Source organism: Camelus dromedarius, chromosome 28, assembly GCF_036321535.1.
Source record: "Camelus dromedarius isolate mCamDro1 chromosome 28, mCamDro1.pat, whole genome shotgun sequence".
NCBI classification, from domain to species: Eukaryota; Metazoa; Chordata; class Mammalia; order Artiodactyla; family Camelidae; genus Camelus; species Camelus dromedarius.
Genome location: NC_087463.1, coordinates 9,447,108 through 9,460,463, shown reverse-complemented (window position 1 = coordinate 9,460,463; position 13,356 = coordinate 9,447,108). Strand labels below are relative to the sequence as shown.

General features: G+C 48.1%; 1 protein-coding gene and 1 long non-coding RNA gene across 4 annotated transcripts in view; one reads left to right on the top strand and one right to left on the bottom strand.

Moving 5' to 3' along the window:
- Nucleotides 1–13,356, bottom strand: part of MAPK4 (mitogen-activated protein kinase 4) — a 148,043-nt gene that overhangs the window by 12,727 nt on the left and 121,960 nt on the right. The window lies entirely within an intron of this gene.
- LOC116149787 (uncharacterized) overlaps nt 1–13,356 on the top strand; it is a 38,772-nt gene that overhangs the window by 18,925 nt on the left and 6,491 nt on the right. The window contains exons 3-6 of one of the 2 annotated variants that reach the window (XR_010378173.1): nt 6,837–7,054; nt 8,098–8,160; nt 8,668–8,787; nt 9,349–9,398. The exons of the other annotated variant lie outside the window; for it this stretch is intronic. This is a non-coding gene — a long non-coding RNA (uncharacterized LOC116149787). The remainder of the gene's footprint in view (nt 1–6,836; nt 7,055–8,097; nt 8,161–8,667; nt 8,788–9,348; nt 9,399–13,356) is intronic. 2 annotated transcript variants of the gene reach the window in all.

Sequence of the window (13,356 nt, the reverse complement as noted above, 5' to 3'; positions counted from 1 at the left end):
GTTCATCCAAAATCTCTTTATTCGTTGAGCAAAGATGTCTTGTGTTTACAACCTTCTGAGAGCCCTGAGTTACAGTGGTCCTCTCTCCTCTGTGACACATATTTCCTCAGAGCCGAGCCTCAAACTAGTGGAAGGAAGAAAAAAAAAGACTAAAAGTGCACCCTGTCTCTGGCTTCGATGTTTCAAAATGAGCTCCTTGCAGCTTGTTAAATGTGCACCCTTTCTCCTTTGGGCCCCTGCACGAGCACCTTCCACGGATGGATGTCCTCACACCCACCATGTGGCGAACTCACACTCAGGCCTGCTTCCTCTCAGAAGCTTCCCGACTCCCTGGAATGACGCTGGATGCCCCTCCTGGGAGCTCCAGGGTGCCTGTTTTGTTGCTATTTCTTTGCTTCTCTGCAGTCCCTCACCCCTGGGACAACTGATCGCCCCTCAAGGGCAGTGACTGTACCTTCTTTCACAGCTGTTTCTGCATTGCCTAGCCCCAAGTCTGCCTCCTAGGAAGTGTCCAATAAACACTGTTGGATGGATGGATGGATGGATGGATGGATGGATGGATGGATGGATGGATGGATAAGGAACGTCTCACAGGGTCTGAGCCTCCTTCAAAATGGGGTACCTTCTGGAGGAACCACTGATCCTCTTCTTTGCCAGACCTGCTTTATGGAGAGTTCCAATTCCCACTTTCAGTGGTGGCTGAGGGGTTTACAAAAGTTGGCAGCTTTTGCCTTATGCCTTGTGTTGTTCCAAAAAGGATTGGCAAGTGTAAGTAATTTTTTTTAAAGTCAGATTTATTGAAGCACAATTTATACACAGTAAAACTTGCTCTTTTAGTGTACATTTCCGTGAGTTTGGACAAAAGTGTAGAATCATGTAACCACCACCACAATCAAGGTCTACAGTAATCCCATCATCTCACACGTCCCCTCATGTCCCCTCCTGGTCCCCAGCCCCCATCCCCAGCCCCCTAGAAACCATTGTTTTCCATCCCTCTAGTTTTGCCTTGCACAGAACATCATATAAATGGAATCAGTGTGTGGCCTTTTGAGTCTAAATTCCTCCACTTAGTGTAGTGCATCTAGACTCATCCATGTTGTTGCAAGGACACTAGTTTGTTAGGCATTTAAGTTTGATTCTAAAAATGAAAGACAAGCCAGACTGTAGAAGCTCACATCTGGGTGGGTGGGTTATAAGTAAAGAATGGTCCGATTTTATTTTCTAGTCAGAGGCTGAGACTGTCAGAGGAGGACTAGAGCAGAGCACCCGGAGGAGAGGTGACAGAGTAAACAGGCGAGTTTACTCTGATGTGCAGATGAGAAGTCTCTCATGGAATGGAATTCCCTGTAATTAACACCTGCCTATGTGCAGAGTCTGAGGCTGAAGAGAAGTGGGTGATGGTGGGGTCGGGGGGCTTCCTTCTGAAACACCTGCCTTGAAAGTGAAAGAAAGATGTTGGCATGGGCAAGGCTGCCCCTGGGCCAGAATGATGGGCCAGGCCAGGATAACAGCTAAGAAAATTCACCCCCAGCTCTTCTTAACCTTTGAATGAAAACCAAGAACCTGCTGGATTTTTGTCAACAACTAGCTGCTTCCCTCTGGTTCCCTGTCCCTCCAATCAGGGGATTTCCTGATGGGTTTCAGAAGCCACGGGCAGAGAATTTGGGAAGGTGTTGTGTCTTCGGCCACGCTCTGAAGCAGGAGGAGCCCTGGGGAAGAGGGGATGGGAACAGAGGGGAGGCTCCATTCCTGGGTCTGTGGGGCAGACACGGGGTGGGGTGGGGGTCTTGCCCTGGGTGTCTGAGCAGGAGAGGCATTGGGGCCCACAACACCATACTGGTGATCTGAATTCAAGAGAGGAGTTTCAGTTGAGTGGATAGGGAGAAAGTCAGAATTTTCTAGAATTTAAAAAAAAAATCTTTAAAGAATACCCAGGAGTGGGGACTCAATTTTATCAGAAGGGCCCATAAATCAGGAAGTATGCTGGCTCAGCAGAAACCCTTCACTAGTTTTTCTGCCCAAGCCTGCAGCATGAGGGTAGTTTTAGCTTCACCTAGGTGCAGAGGAAGCCGTCCTCAGGGATCAGACCTGCTCTCCCTGGGGGCTCGGCCATCAGCGGGCTGACCGCTGGGTGGGACAGCGGGCACAGGCAGGGTGCACTGTCCTGTGGGCATCACACATCGCTGTGCTGCAGAGACAGGAAGCGGACACTCCCTCCCCAGTTCTCTGTGGCCACCTCTCCACTTGCAAGAGGCAAGACCAGAATCACCCTTTCCTAGAGTCCCTTTCCTCCTGCTACCCTGTCCCTTGGTGTTCCTGGTGAGAAGCCGATCTGGAGGCACCAGAAGAGCAGTGGACATAGTTTCCTGCCTAGACCCTGCCATGAGAGCCTTTGGGCTGCTTCAGCTATCACTCCAATCAGCCCATTCTGCTGGCCTTTTAGAGTCACGTCCAGCCAGTGGGAGGCTTTGACTCTGAAAGCCTCAAAGGTGTTTGGAAATAGTCTGGTAGCAGCTGCCCTGGGAGGAGGGTAATTAGGGGCCCCCACAGATCCAGAGGGAAGTTATCATTAAAGCTCTGAGTATTTTTCAGAAGGTTCTAGCCAGGAAACCACATTCAGTTCCAGCTGACTGCCAGGGAATTCAGAACAGCGTCAGTCAAACTCACCCCCAGAAGGGTGGGTGCCCACCCGTGGCTCTGGGTGGGCCTTAGCTCCGTTCCGCTTGCCCTCTGGGCCTCCGCTAGCCCAAGCCCATCTCTTAGGTCTGGGAGTTGGAAGGCTGGGGGAGAAGGCTTGGTCCCATAAACCTCCGACTTCACCCTTTAATGAGAATGTGCCTATTGGGCCCTTGCAGAGATAGGGCGGATTTAAATGAGGACAAGAGTCTCCAAGAATAAAAGCGGAGTCAGCTGTAGCTCTGTGCGTGCGGTGGGGGTGGGAGCGATGACAGGGCGGGAAGGGTTGTTCCTCGGCTCACACTGAATGGCTGTTTAGGGCCACCCCCGCTTCCAAGTCAGGACAGAGGGGGGCCGGGGGGCTCTGAAATGTCACCTTCCCAACCAGAAGTCTCTGACATGTGTCCTGGGAGGCCAGCATGTGTCATCCCTGCATGGCAGAAATGCAGATGATTAAGATCACCCCTGTCTTTAAAGAGTGTGTCATGTGGTTACAGAGGTGAAATGTTCAATATGAGAAGATGATCAGAAGGCCCAGGAAATTATCTCAGCCAGCATTTGTGTAGGATGTGCTCTGTGCTGGGCACTGTTAGCATTTTACCGGAATTCATGCAGCAGTCCCTCCATCGGCCCCTCGATGCAGGCTCTCTGCAGAGCAGGGACACAAGTTGCCCAAGGTCACGTGACTGGGAGGTGGTCCAGGGTGTCTGGCTTCAGAGCCCACCCATACTCTAACCTGGGCACTGCCGGACCTCCACTACTCCGCAGACTAGAGTCAGTGGTAAGCCCCAAGGGAGAGGCATGCTCAGAGCACAGAGAGGGTGGTATTTGTCCTAAGGGCGGTCAGCACAGGTGTCATGGAGATGAGGTTCGAGTTGGTCATCATGGATGGGGACATCTTGGATAGTTGTGCTGGGGGACATTTGAGGTGGTGATGGAGACAGTGGGAGTAAAGGTTGAGACAGGGAGACCTAGAATGTGCTCAGAGGACAGACCATCTGGACATGTGGACAAACGGGATGTGGGGTGGGGGCACTGAGAATGACCTTTGTTCTGAAGGTCAGGGGTCCCCAAGGACCCCCCTGCAGGGGAAGTGATCGTGAGATGTGTAGGTTGGCCAAAGCTACAGACCTGCAGTCCTCTGATCACCATCTTGGATGAGCCCCCCAAGGAACCCTCAGCCCCTCCCAGTTTGAGAACTGGCAGGAAGGACGCAGGGAGCTGTGGAGGGTTGCAGAGTGGGGATGAGGGTCTGGTGGGTAGGACAGGCAGACCTGTGCCTGGAGTGGGGCCCCTGCGGATTCTGATTAGTGGGAGAGGTTGGTGGGGCCCTTGGAGCAACTGCAGTCTCTGCACTCCCGTCTCTGGATGCCTGGAAAGGCTTGTAAGCTGGGCTGGCAGCAAAGATGCTGCTCTCTGGGTAGCAGGGGGTTAACAGGCTCCGAAGGCCTGGGGAAGGTCCCCAGGCATCACACTTGGAAGCAGGTAGGAATGCACACATGTACTCCTTGTACTCCTGTCTGATCTGGAAGAAACTGGGTCAAGGGAAAAATAAATCAGGCTATGGACAAGTAAAAAGTTTCCACGTTATGAGGTCAGCGGGGGCTGCTGCACGGATGCTGATTTTTGTGGAGGGTGCAGGTCTCCAGCAGATCTCCCAGGGGGCGTGCTGGGGAAATCAAAAGCACGTCACACGAGGAATGGGAAAGACTGGGCACTTTGGGCCTGGAGAGCATTGCGGGGACCACGAGAGCTGCCTTTGGACACGGGCAAGGCTGGCCTATGGACGAGGGGTTAAGCTTGTTCTCTGAGGCTCTGGGGACAGATGTGAGCCAAAGTGTGAGGCAGAAGTGCAGGCAATATGATAATAACAGCTCACATTTACCGAGATCCTCAAACTGCTCTAATGCTTCGTATGGATTAAGTCATTGCATCCTTGCAACAACCCCATCAGGTAGGGACTCTCATTACAGTCATTTGATGGGATGCATCTGAGGCACAGAGAGGGTAAGCAACCTATCTGTAGTCACACAGGCTTGGTCACACAGGTTGTAAGCAGCACAGCTGGGATTCAACCCCAGGTTGTGCGAATGTAGCACCTTTGATCTGAATATGCAGCTCTACTGCCTTTCACATTTAAGACAGCCCTCTAAAGCCACTGCGCTGTCCAAAGGGGCTGGGCTCCTAGACAGGCCGAGGCAGGCAAGCACAGAACGGACAAGCTCATGGGAAGATGTGCCAACACCACCCTCCAGAGCACAGCTCCACAGAATTTGGTGTGTGCTTGACTTCTTGGGGACCTGGGCTGAATACATGCAGATTCCATTTCATCAGGCAAACAAGGCGATGCCGATGCTGCAGGTCAGGGAACCGCCCTCGGACCAGCAAGGCCCTGGGTGATCGTTAACATCCTGTCCTGCCCGAGGGATTTATGACTTGCCTTGCTCACAGGCCAGACAGATTTCTCTAACTGAACAGCAGACTGACCTGTAATAGGGGTTAATTCTTTGTGTTACAGACACTCATCAAAAGATCATTTAGAAAAACACCACCCTCCCAGAGGCACAGTTTAAGCAGAAGTACAGGGCCTCCCTCTCCCTCGTCTCTTTCCTCTGGAGGTATAATTCTTATTTGTGCCAATATCCATGTCAGGCATGTTAGAAGGCTTTTGGAAAAGAAATAACACCACAGCAGAATAGCCTTTCTCATTGCTGACTTCAAACTCATTCTGTTAAACTCATTTCCATGAAAATATGCAGCAGGGAATCTCTCAGGCTGAAGGAAGGAACACACAGTCTTAAAAGCCCAGTGTGCAACACAGGCGTTGGTGAGCTACCTGGGCATTCTGTTTATGCAGCTAAAATACACATAGTGATGAAACAGTATGGTTACATCAGTGGCACTGAGTTTTCATTAATTTCTAAGATGTCTTAAATGCTGATCTGCTGCCCTCCTTTCTCAGGGCTGCCCCTTCCCCACTCCATGCTCTAGGGGGTGGGGAATGGGGGGGGGGGAATCCTGTCCAGTGAAATTCATCTCTTCCCTGGTTTCCATGGAAATCAACCAAAAGCTCAGTTAAGCTCCTCTAGGCCTACAGCTCCCATGTGGTCCATTCCCTTTATTTTTTTATTATGATAGAATTGCTTTTAAAAAAACTTATTTTTTAATTTACTTTTTTAATTGAAGTATATCTGATTTACAGTGTTGTGCTAGTTTCTGGTGTACAGCATAGTGACTCAGTGATACATATATATTCTTTTTCCATTACAGGTTATTACACAATACTGAATATAGCTCCCTGTGCTATACAGCAGGACCATGTTGTTTATCTTAAAAAATAACTTATTTTTAATTGCGGGAAAATGCACATAACATAAAACTTACCACCTTAATTGTTTTTAAGTACAGTTTGGTGGTGTTAAGTCCATTCACATTGTTGTGCAACCATCCCCACCGTTCGCAGAACTGAATCCGTACCCGTTAAAACAACAGCTCCTCATACTCCTTCCCCCAAAGCCCCTGCGACCACAGTTCTGCTTTCGGTCCCTCTGAATTGGACTCTTTGCGTAAGTGGAACAGGTAGTACTGTCCTTCTGTGACGGGCTTATTTCACTCAGCACCATGTTCTTCTTTTAAACAGCAGGAAATAGGGGGCAATGGAGTTGGGCTTCTTTCTAAAAAGCACTTCCTTCAAATGTGGCTATCCTCTAATTCAGCGAGAGCTCACCACCACAGATGAAAGCTTTGGACATTATCCTCCTGGGGTTCAAATCATCAACTGAATTCTACTACAGTTCAAAGACATGACAAAATGTTTAGTTTGTTCGGAGATGTGCCAGGATCATTGGCTCCACTGCCATCCATCATCCTCACCAGGGCTGGGCTGGTTAGATAGCTGGGTGGGGGGAAGGCTTGGCTCAGCTGCCTTGGCCCCTCCGTTTTCCAGTCGGCTTATGCTGCTGGTCTGGAAGCTTCCCTCTGTGGGGCACTAGCGTCCTGGGATTCTGCATCACAGCCGCTAGCACTCTCTCTAAGTGAGGGGCCCTGCTGGGCCAAGGCGATTAATTTTTAATCGGCCGGTCTGTGAGCAAATGACTCCTTTTAGGAAGATGCATTAACCGCCAGGCCATAATTAGAGATCTGTCTCGCTGATTTTCAAGGGGAAATCTGGCAGCACCCTGGAACAGCAGCTCTCAAACCTGACACATGTTAGAGGCACCTGGGGAACTTAAAATCCCAAGGCTCAGGCCACCCACCAAGCAGATTGCATCAGATTCTTCTCCAGGGGACGACCCAGGCAGGCATCAGTCATTTGAAAACTCCCCAGGTGACCCCAGTGCGGCGTCCTAGGGATGCTCGGCTCATCGCCTTCGGAAAGGTAAGCAGTATTTTCACAGTCCCCCAGTTAGTGCAGGCTTCTATTTCTGGCTCTGCTCAAATGAGAGGAATCCTTGAGTAGCCACAGCGGTCTTCTCCAGACGGCTGACCCACGGGAGGTAAACATTTACTGGACAATAACCAATAATCACAACAGCTGCCATTTATAGAGAACTTAGGATACGCTCGGCACTGGACCAGGTGCTGCCGTATTATCAGTGCATTTAATTATCAAAATGACTCTATGAAAAAAGTATAGAGAGGTGGGTCACCAACCAAGGCCCAGCTGGCAGTGCCGAGATTCCATCCCTGCAGGGAACAAAACCAAGACCCTGTAATCACGGAGCGTACATTTTTGGTAGGAAAAACAGCTGAACAAACAGATGTATAAGATGTCTGGTGGAGAGAGTGCTAGGAATAAAAAATAAAGCAAGATAAGGAGATAGAGTGATGGGCTGTGTGGGTGGTCCAGGCCTTTCCGACAAGGGGACATGCAGGCAGAGATCCGACTGAATCACAGGACTGGCCTTGTGGGGGAAAATGATCAGAGAACCTGATCTCTGAGTTGCAAGGCTTCCCTTTCTGTCCCCTACTCCTGTCCCCAAATCAGGGCACCTCTCTCATCTTCCCCTTCCAGCAAACCCTCCTCTCATTAACTCCCAGGTGTAAATAACTGAGATCCAGTTAGAAGGGGGAGGAACTAACATTCGTTAAGCATCCATTATGTGTAAAGGATTTTGCCAGCTTTTGCTCAGCTGACCTCCTGACAATCCTGTAAGATAGGTATTCATTTTATCATTTTATATCTGGGGAAATTCTTGTAGGCCCCTTCTCTCTGTCTGGCTTAGCTGGTAAGCCTTTGTGTTCCTGGACCCCTTCATCTCCAGATTCACAATTCCATAGGAGGGGGTGCCCTGAAGGCAGGGACCAGCTGTTTTATTTCTACCTGCCATGCAGGGTAGGTACCCGCTTTAAATGCGGTAAATGAACTGGATAAAAATTTAAGCCAAAGGAATGACTGGTACGCCTGTGGTGGAATTTCAGACACTGACTACCCGTCAAGAGGAGACTGAAGTTTGCTGGCCCTGTTTGAATCGCAAAACAAAGGTAGCCGCCACGGTCAAGTCCAGCCTTCTGAAACCTGGGGGGTCCATCAGGTGTCGGGCGTGGCTGCAGATTTCTGTTTGACACCACCTTGATGCTGCGTGTGGTAGCCGGGCCCTTGGGGCTGCTCATTTTGCCCAGGGCCAACCTAGAGGTCAGACTTAGGGCTTCAGTGCATTCCTTCTAATTCAGTTTCACAAAGAGAATATTCATCCCCAAGCACCACCAAGTAATGTGTATAATATTTTCCAGGTGCTGACCATGTGCTAGGTGCCACCTGAGCTCTCTCTGAGTTCTTTCAATTATCAGTCTCACAAGGTGGACCCTGTTACTGCCCCTGCCGGGAGTGACTGGGGAAGCTGAAGCAGGCCAATGACAGTACCAAGGTCACCAAGTCCCTCAGCAGACAGTTCAGCCCCAAAGTTTCCCTCCTGCTGCCAGCCACCCCATTTCTGCTCACACACCATCCCCTCACCAGAGGATTAAATTTCTCTCCTGTCCGGCTTGCAGAGAGCCTGCCTGGAAGAATAAAAGGCACTTCGTTGGGCTATTCACTTCTCGGAAGGGACTGAGGTATAAACCGCCACCTTTATTGAAGATAACTAAGATGGAATCCACAGACTAAGAAAAGTAAGAGACCCTTCATTGTCTTGCTTGTTTCCATCCAGGATCAGGTGGAACTTGGAAGGACAGATTTTAGAGCCCTCAGGTGGCTTCATTACACAAATGGCTGTGGGAGGGGACTGGCATTGGGCTGGAGAAAGCTTACCGAGAGGTGTCAGAGTCCCTCTCTCACAGGGTCCCAAGAAGGGCAGGAGTCTAGGAAAGGAGGCAGTGGTCATTCAGGGCTCTGGCTGCAGGAAGGCCCCTGACCAGGGTGCAGCCTCTATGTAGGAAGGAAGTAGCTGCAGGCAGAACTTGGTAGAAGGAGCCTGAAAAGCCCTGATGATGCTGAATTTGACTACCTGCCTGTCCTGGTGAAAGGCTTACCCACAGTCACTGCTTTTAGTTAAGGCGGTGTTTCCTGAAACAGTCCCACATCCCAGAGATGCTAATGGAGAGGTGAGGTGTCTGGACAAACACCCCTGGGACAGGTTGGTAGCAACCAACAGGTTTATTTACAGAGTCTCAGGGATTAAGGATGTAGCACCTGCCACATCTCTTTGTCCACATAACCATTTTTTTTTCGAGGTGCATCTTGGGGACCAATCTTGCTCAGGATACGCTCTGGGAAATGCTAGGTAAAGTCCTTGTTAACACATTTACCTGGGAGAGGAAACATACTAACCTGTTTGCCCATTGTCTTTTTTAATTTTTAAAATTTTTATTGAAGTATTGTTGATTTACAACGTTGTGTTAGTTTCTGGTGTACAGCACAGTGATTCAGTTATAAATATATATATATATATTCTAATTCTTTTTCATTACAGGTTATTACAGGAAATTGAATATAGTTCCCTGTGCTATGCAGTAGGACCTTGTTGTTTATCTATTTTATATATAGTAGTTTGTTATCTGCTAATCCCAAACTCCCAATTTATCCCTCCCCTACCCATTCCCCCTTTGGTAACCATAAGTTTGTTTTCTATGTCTGTCAGTCTGTTTCTGTTTTGTAAACAAGTTCATTTTTGTCATTTTTTTTAGATACCACATATAAGTGATATCATACGGTATTTGTCTTTCTCTGTCTGACTTACTTCACTTAGTATAATAATCTCTCATTTCATCCATGTTCCCGCACATGGTATAATTTCATTCTTTTTTATGGCTGAGTAGTATTCCATTGTGTGTGTGTGTGTGTGTGTGTGTGTGTGTGTGTGTGTGTGTGTGTGTGTGTATACACATATATACACACACACCACATCTTCTTTATCCAGTCATCTGTCATTGGACATTTAAGTTGCTTCCATGTCTGGTCTATTGTATATAGTGCTGCTATGAACATTGGGGTGCATGTATCTTTTCAAATTAGAGTTCCCTCTGGATATATGCCCAGGAGTGGGATTGCTGGATCATATGGTAAGTATTTTTAGTTTTTTAAGGAATCTCCATACTGTTTTCCATAGTAGCTGCACCAAACTACATTCTCACCCATAGTGTAAGAGGGTTCCCTTTTCTCCACAGCCTCTCCAGCATTTATTGTTTGTGGACTTTTGAATGATGGCCATTCTGACTGGTGTGAGGTGAAACCTCATTGTAGTTTTGATTTGCATTTCTCTGATAATTAGCGATATTGAGCATTTTTTCATGTGCCTATTGGCGATTTGTATGTCTTCATTGGAGAATTGCTTGTTTAGGTCTTCTGCCTATTTTTGGATTGGGTTTTTTGTTGTTGTTGTTATTAGGTTGTACGAGCTGTTTGCATATTCTGGAAATCAAGCGCTTGTCAGTTGCATCATTTGCAAATATTTTTTCCCATTCTGTAGGTTGTCTTTTTGTTTTGCTTATAGTTTCCTTTGCTATGCAAAAGCTTATAAGTTTAATGAGGTCCCATTTGTTTATTTGCTTTTATTTCTATTGCCCGGGTAGACTGCCCTAGATGAACATTGCTAAGACTTATGTCAGAGAATGTTTTGCCTATGTTTTCTTCTAGGAGGTTTATAGTGTCTTTTTTGTCTCATGTTTAAATCTTTAAGCCATTTTGAGTTTATTTTTTGCGTATGGTATAAGGGAGTGTTCTAACTTCATTGATTTACAAGCAGCTTTCCCAGCACCACTTGTCCAGCATTTATCGTCTGTGACTTTTGAATGATGGCCATTCTGACCAGTGTGAGGTGATTCCTCGCTGTAGTTTGGTCCATTGTCCTCTATTCCATCAGCAAAGATTGTTGTCATTATGGCTCCTGCTGAAATGCACTCTGGGTGCATGGAAACTCACTCTGCCTCCCCCACTAGTCTCTGGGCCTCTGAGGACAGGGGCCATTGGATTTGCTGTGCCTTCTGGGGTCTGCAGGCAGAAGAGGCTGAAGGCAGGGTGACTGCACATTACAAAAGCCATGTGGGGACTGCAGGCTGCTGGGTGAGTAGCACTGAGGCCACTGCTCCCTAGGGCACGGAAGAAGCACAGGCTGCGTGGATGGAGAGGAGGGCGGCAAACCAGCCCATCTCCGACGTTGCTTCTGTCTGGGTCGGAGCCCAGGCTCAGTAGCCCTGCCCACCCTGACCTCGAGAAGGGCCTTCTCTCCTTGGTGACCAGGTAGCCACCCTAGATCACATCATCAACCAGAACTCATATCCTCTCTTTGCAGAAACATGTCTCTTCCTAGAAAAACTGCAGGTCCCTGGCGTGTCCCACTTTTGAAGTGCCCCACTGTTGAGAGGCTGCCGGGGTCACCTGCTCCAGAGAACGCTGGTCCCATTTCAGACAGATATTTTGACAGGCATTTATGAAGTGTTTCTGGTGGGCCTGGCCCCATGTGTGGCATTCTGAGTCAGGGGACTGTCCTCAGGGAGCTTACAACCCAATTCTGGGCAGTGAGTGTGCTGGTTTTACTGCAAAGATAATCATTAAACCAGCACCAAGTCAACACTGGGCGAGTGAGGGAAGATGGGGCAGTCACCATGTGGAGGCTGAAGCAGAAAGGGGGCCTGAGAGAATCCAGGCTGGGGAGGGGGGTGTTCCTTAAAAATAGGAAATTATGAGCATAAAATTAGGTATGAAAATAAGTATTTTTGAATCAGAAAATGGCAGCACATTAAAAATTATAAAAAGCTGGCAAATGCCACAAACATGACAATACTCATAAAAATAACATTTTTACTAATTAGCTGCTTGGCAAACTGTGGGTAGCCAACACGTGAAGGGACTGCATAATCTCTGATCATCTCTTCTCTGACAATCTTGTAATATAATTTTTTGCAGACAGAATTTAAAGCTGATTCAGTCTTTGAAAGACACTGGAAAAGATAACTCAGTCTTTCCTCTGATACGGTTGCTCCTTTCGTATGGCTGATATTTTCAAAGTTTCTTTCACCTTCTAAATGAGTTATCACTAATGTCATAAAATTTCAGGATTATTGTCAGGTTGGGGAAAAACCTTATTAGGTATTCCTCTGTATATGAGCTCTAAGATTTGGGGGAATTTCCAGTTTTCTTAAGTGGTGACTAAATTTCCATGCTTTGAAATGATGAGATTCATCAACTGTCCATGATGTCTTAGCTGTCACATTCCATGAGTCACAGGGTCGGCCCTGCTACTTGTCATAACACCGTGAGTTGACCTGGTGGGCACAGAGGGATTCCTGAAAGATATTCCTACACCAAGATGCTGGCACTGACTTAACTCTATATGGACGTAACTGCAAACTGTATCAACATATCCCACTAAATGCGTTCCCTAGCCCAACCTACCCTTGATCAGAGTCTCTGAACGCCCGGTCACACCAGCACCACCAAGCACAAGGGGAAATGCAGTGGAGGGCAAGTCAGAATGCAAATAGACCACTTCCTGACAAATTGCTGCCAAAACATCTTTCTTTGCAAATATTATAAAACTACGTGACCATGCCGGACCATGTTGTTAGGGTCCCTCTCAGGGCCTTGGGGGGGGGGGTTTGTGCAAGTGAAAAACCCTGAGTTGAGTCATGAGCTTCACGGTAAATGTGATACCCACCAGGAGTAAAACAGCCCAAAGAAGGGGTCAGTGGCCAAGGAAGACAGAAAGATTTGGGAGAATTTCCAAGATTTTCAAGATAGGAAAGCAGGTACACATTCTAGGAACCCTCCTTGGAGTAAACCATGGCAGGGCCCGTCTTCTCATCGGCTGAGGCAAACTGTCTAGAGAGCTGGTCACCTGGTGAGTTTGTGAAGAGGCCTGAGGAGGAATTTGCATAAGGAATGATTACTGAAAGTTGAAGGATGTCTCCTTTCCTCCTCATACAAACAAGCTGGTATGATTTTTACCCACCAGAAAAGGTCTGTCTGATTTTTGGCCATCTAAAAAGTTCTCCTCGCCACCTCACTCCCTTGAATTGCTTTACTAAGGGGCCAGACCCCTTGGTTTCACTTTTAGAGGAACAACTAGAAAAGCAAATTCCTTGCTTCCTCCGAGCGAATATGCAGGGATTATATTCTCAACTCTCAGGAATGCATTGGAAAGACTTTGGAGCACTAAGGGAGGTAGGAGAACGCAAGAGCCCTGGGCGCTTAGAAGGCGGTGGGGGTCTGTGGAGGGAAAGGGCCCAGGAGGTGGGAGTGGG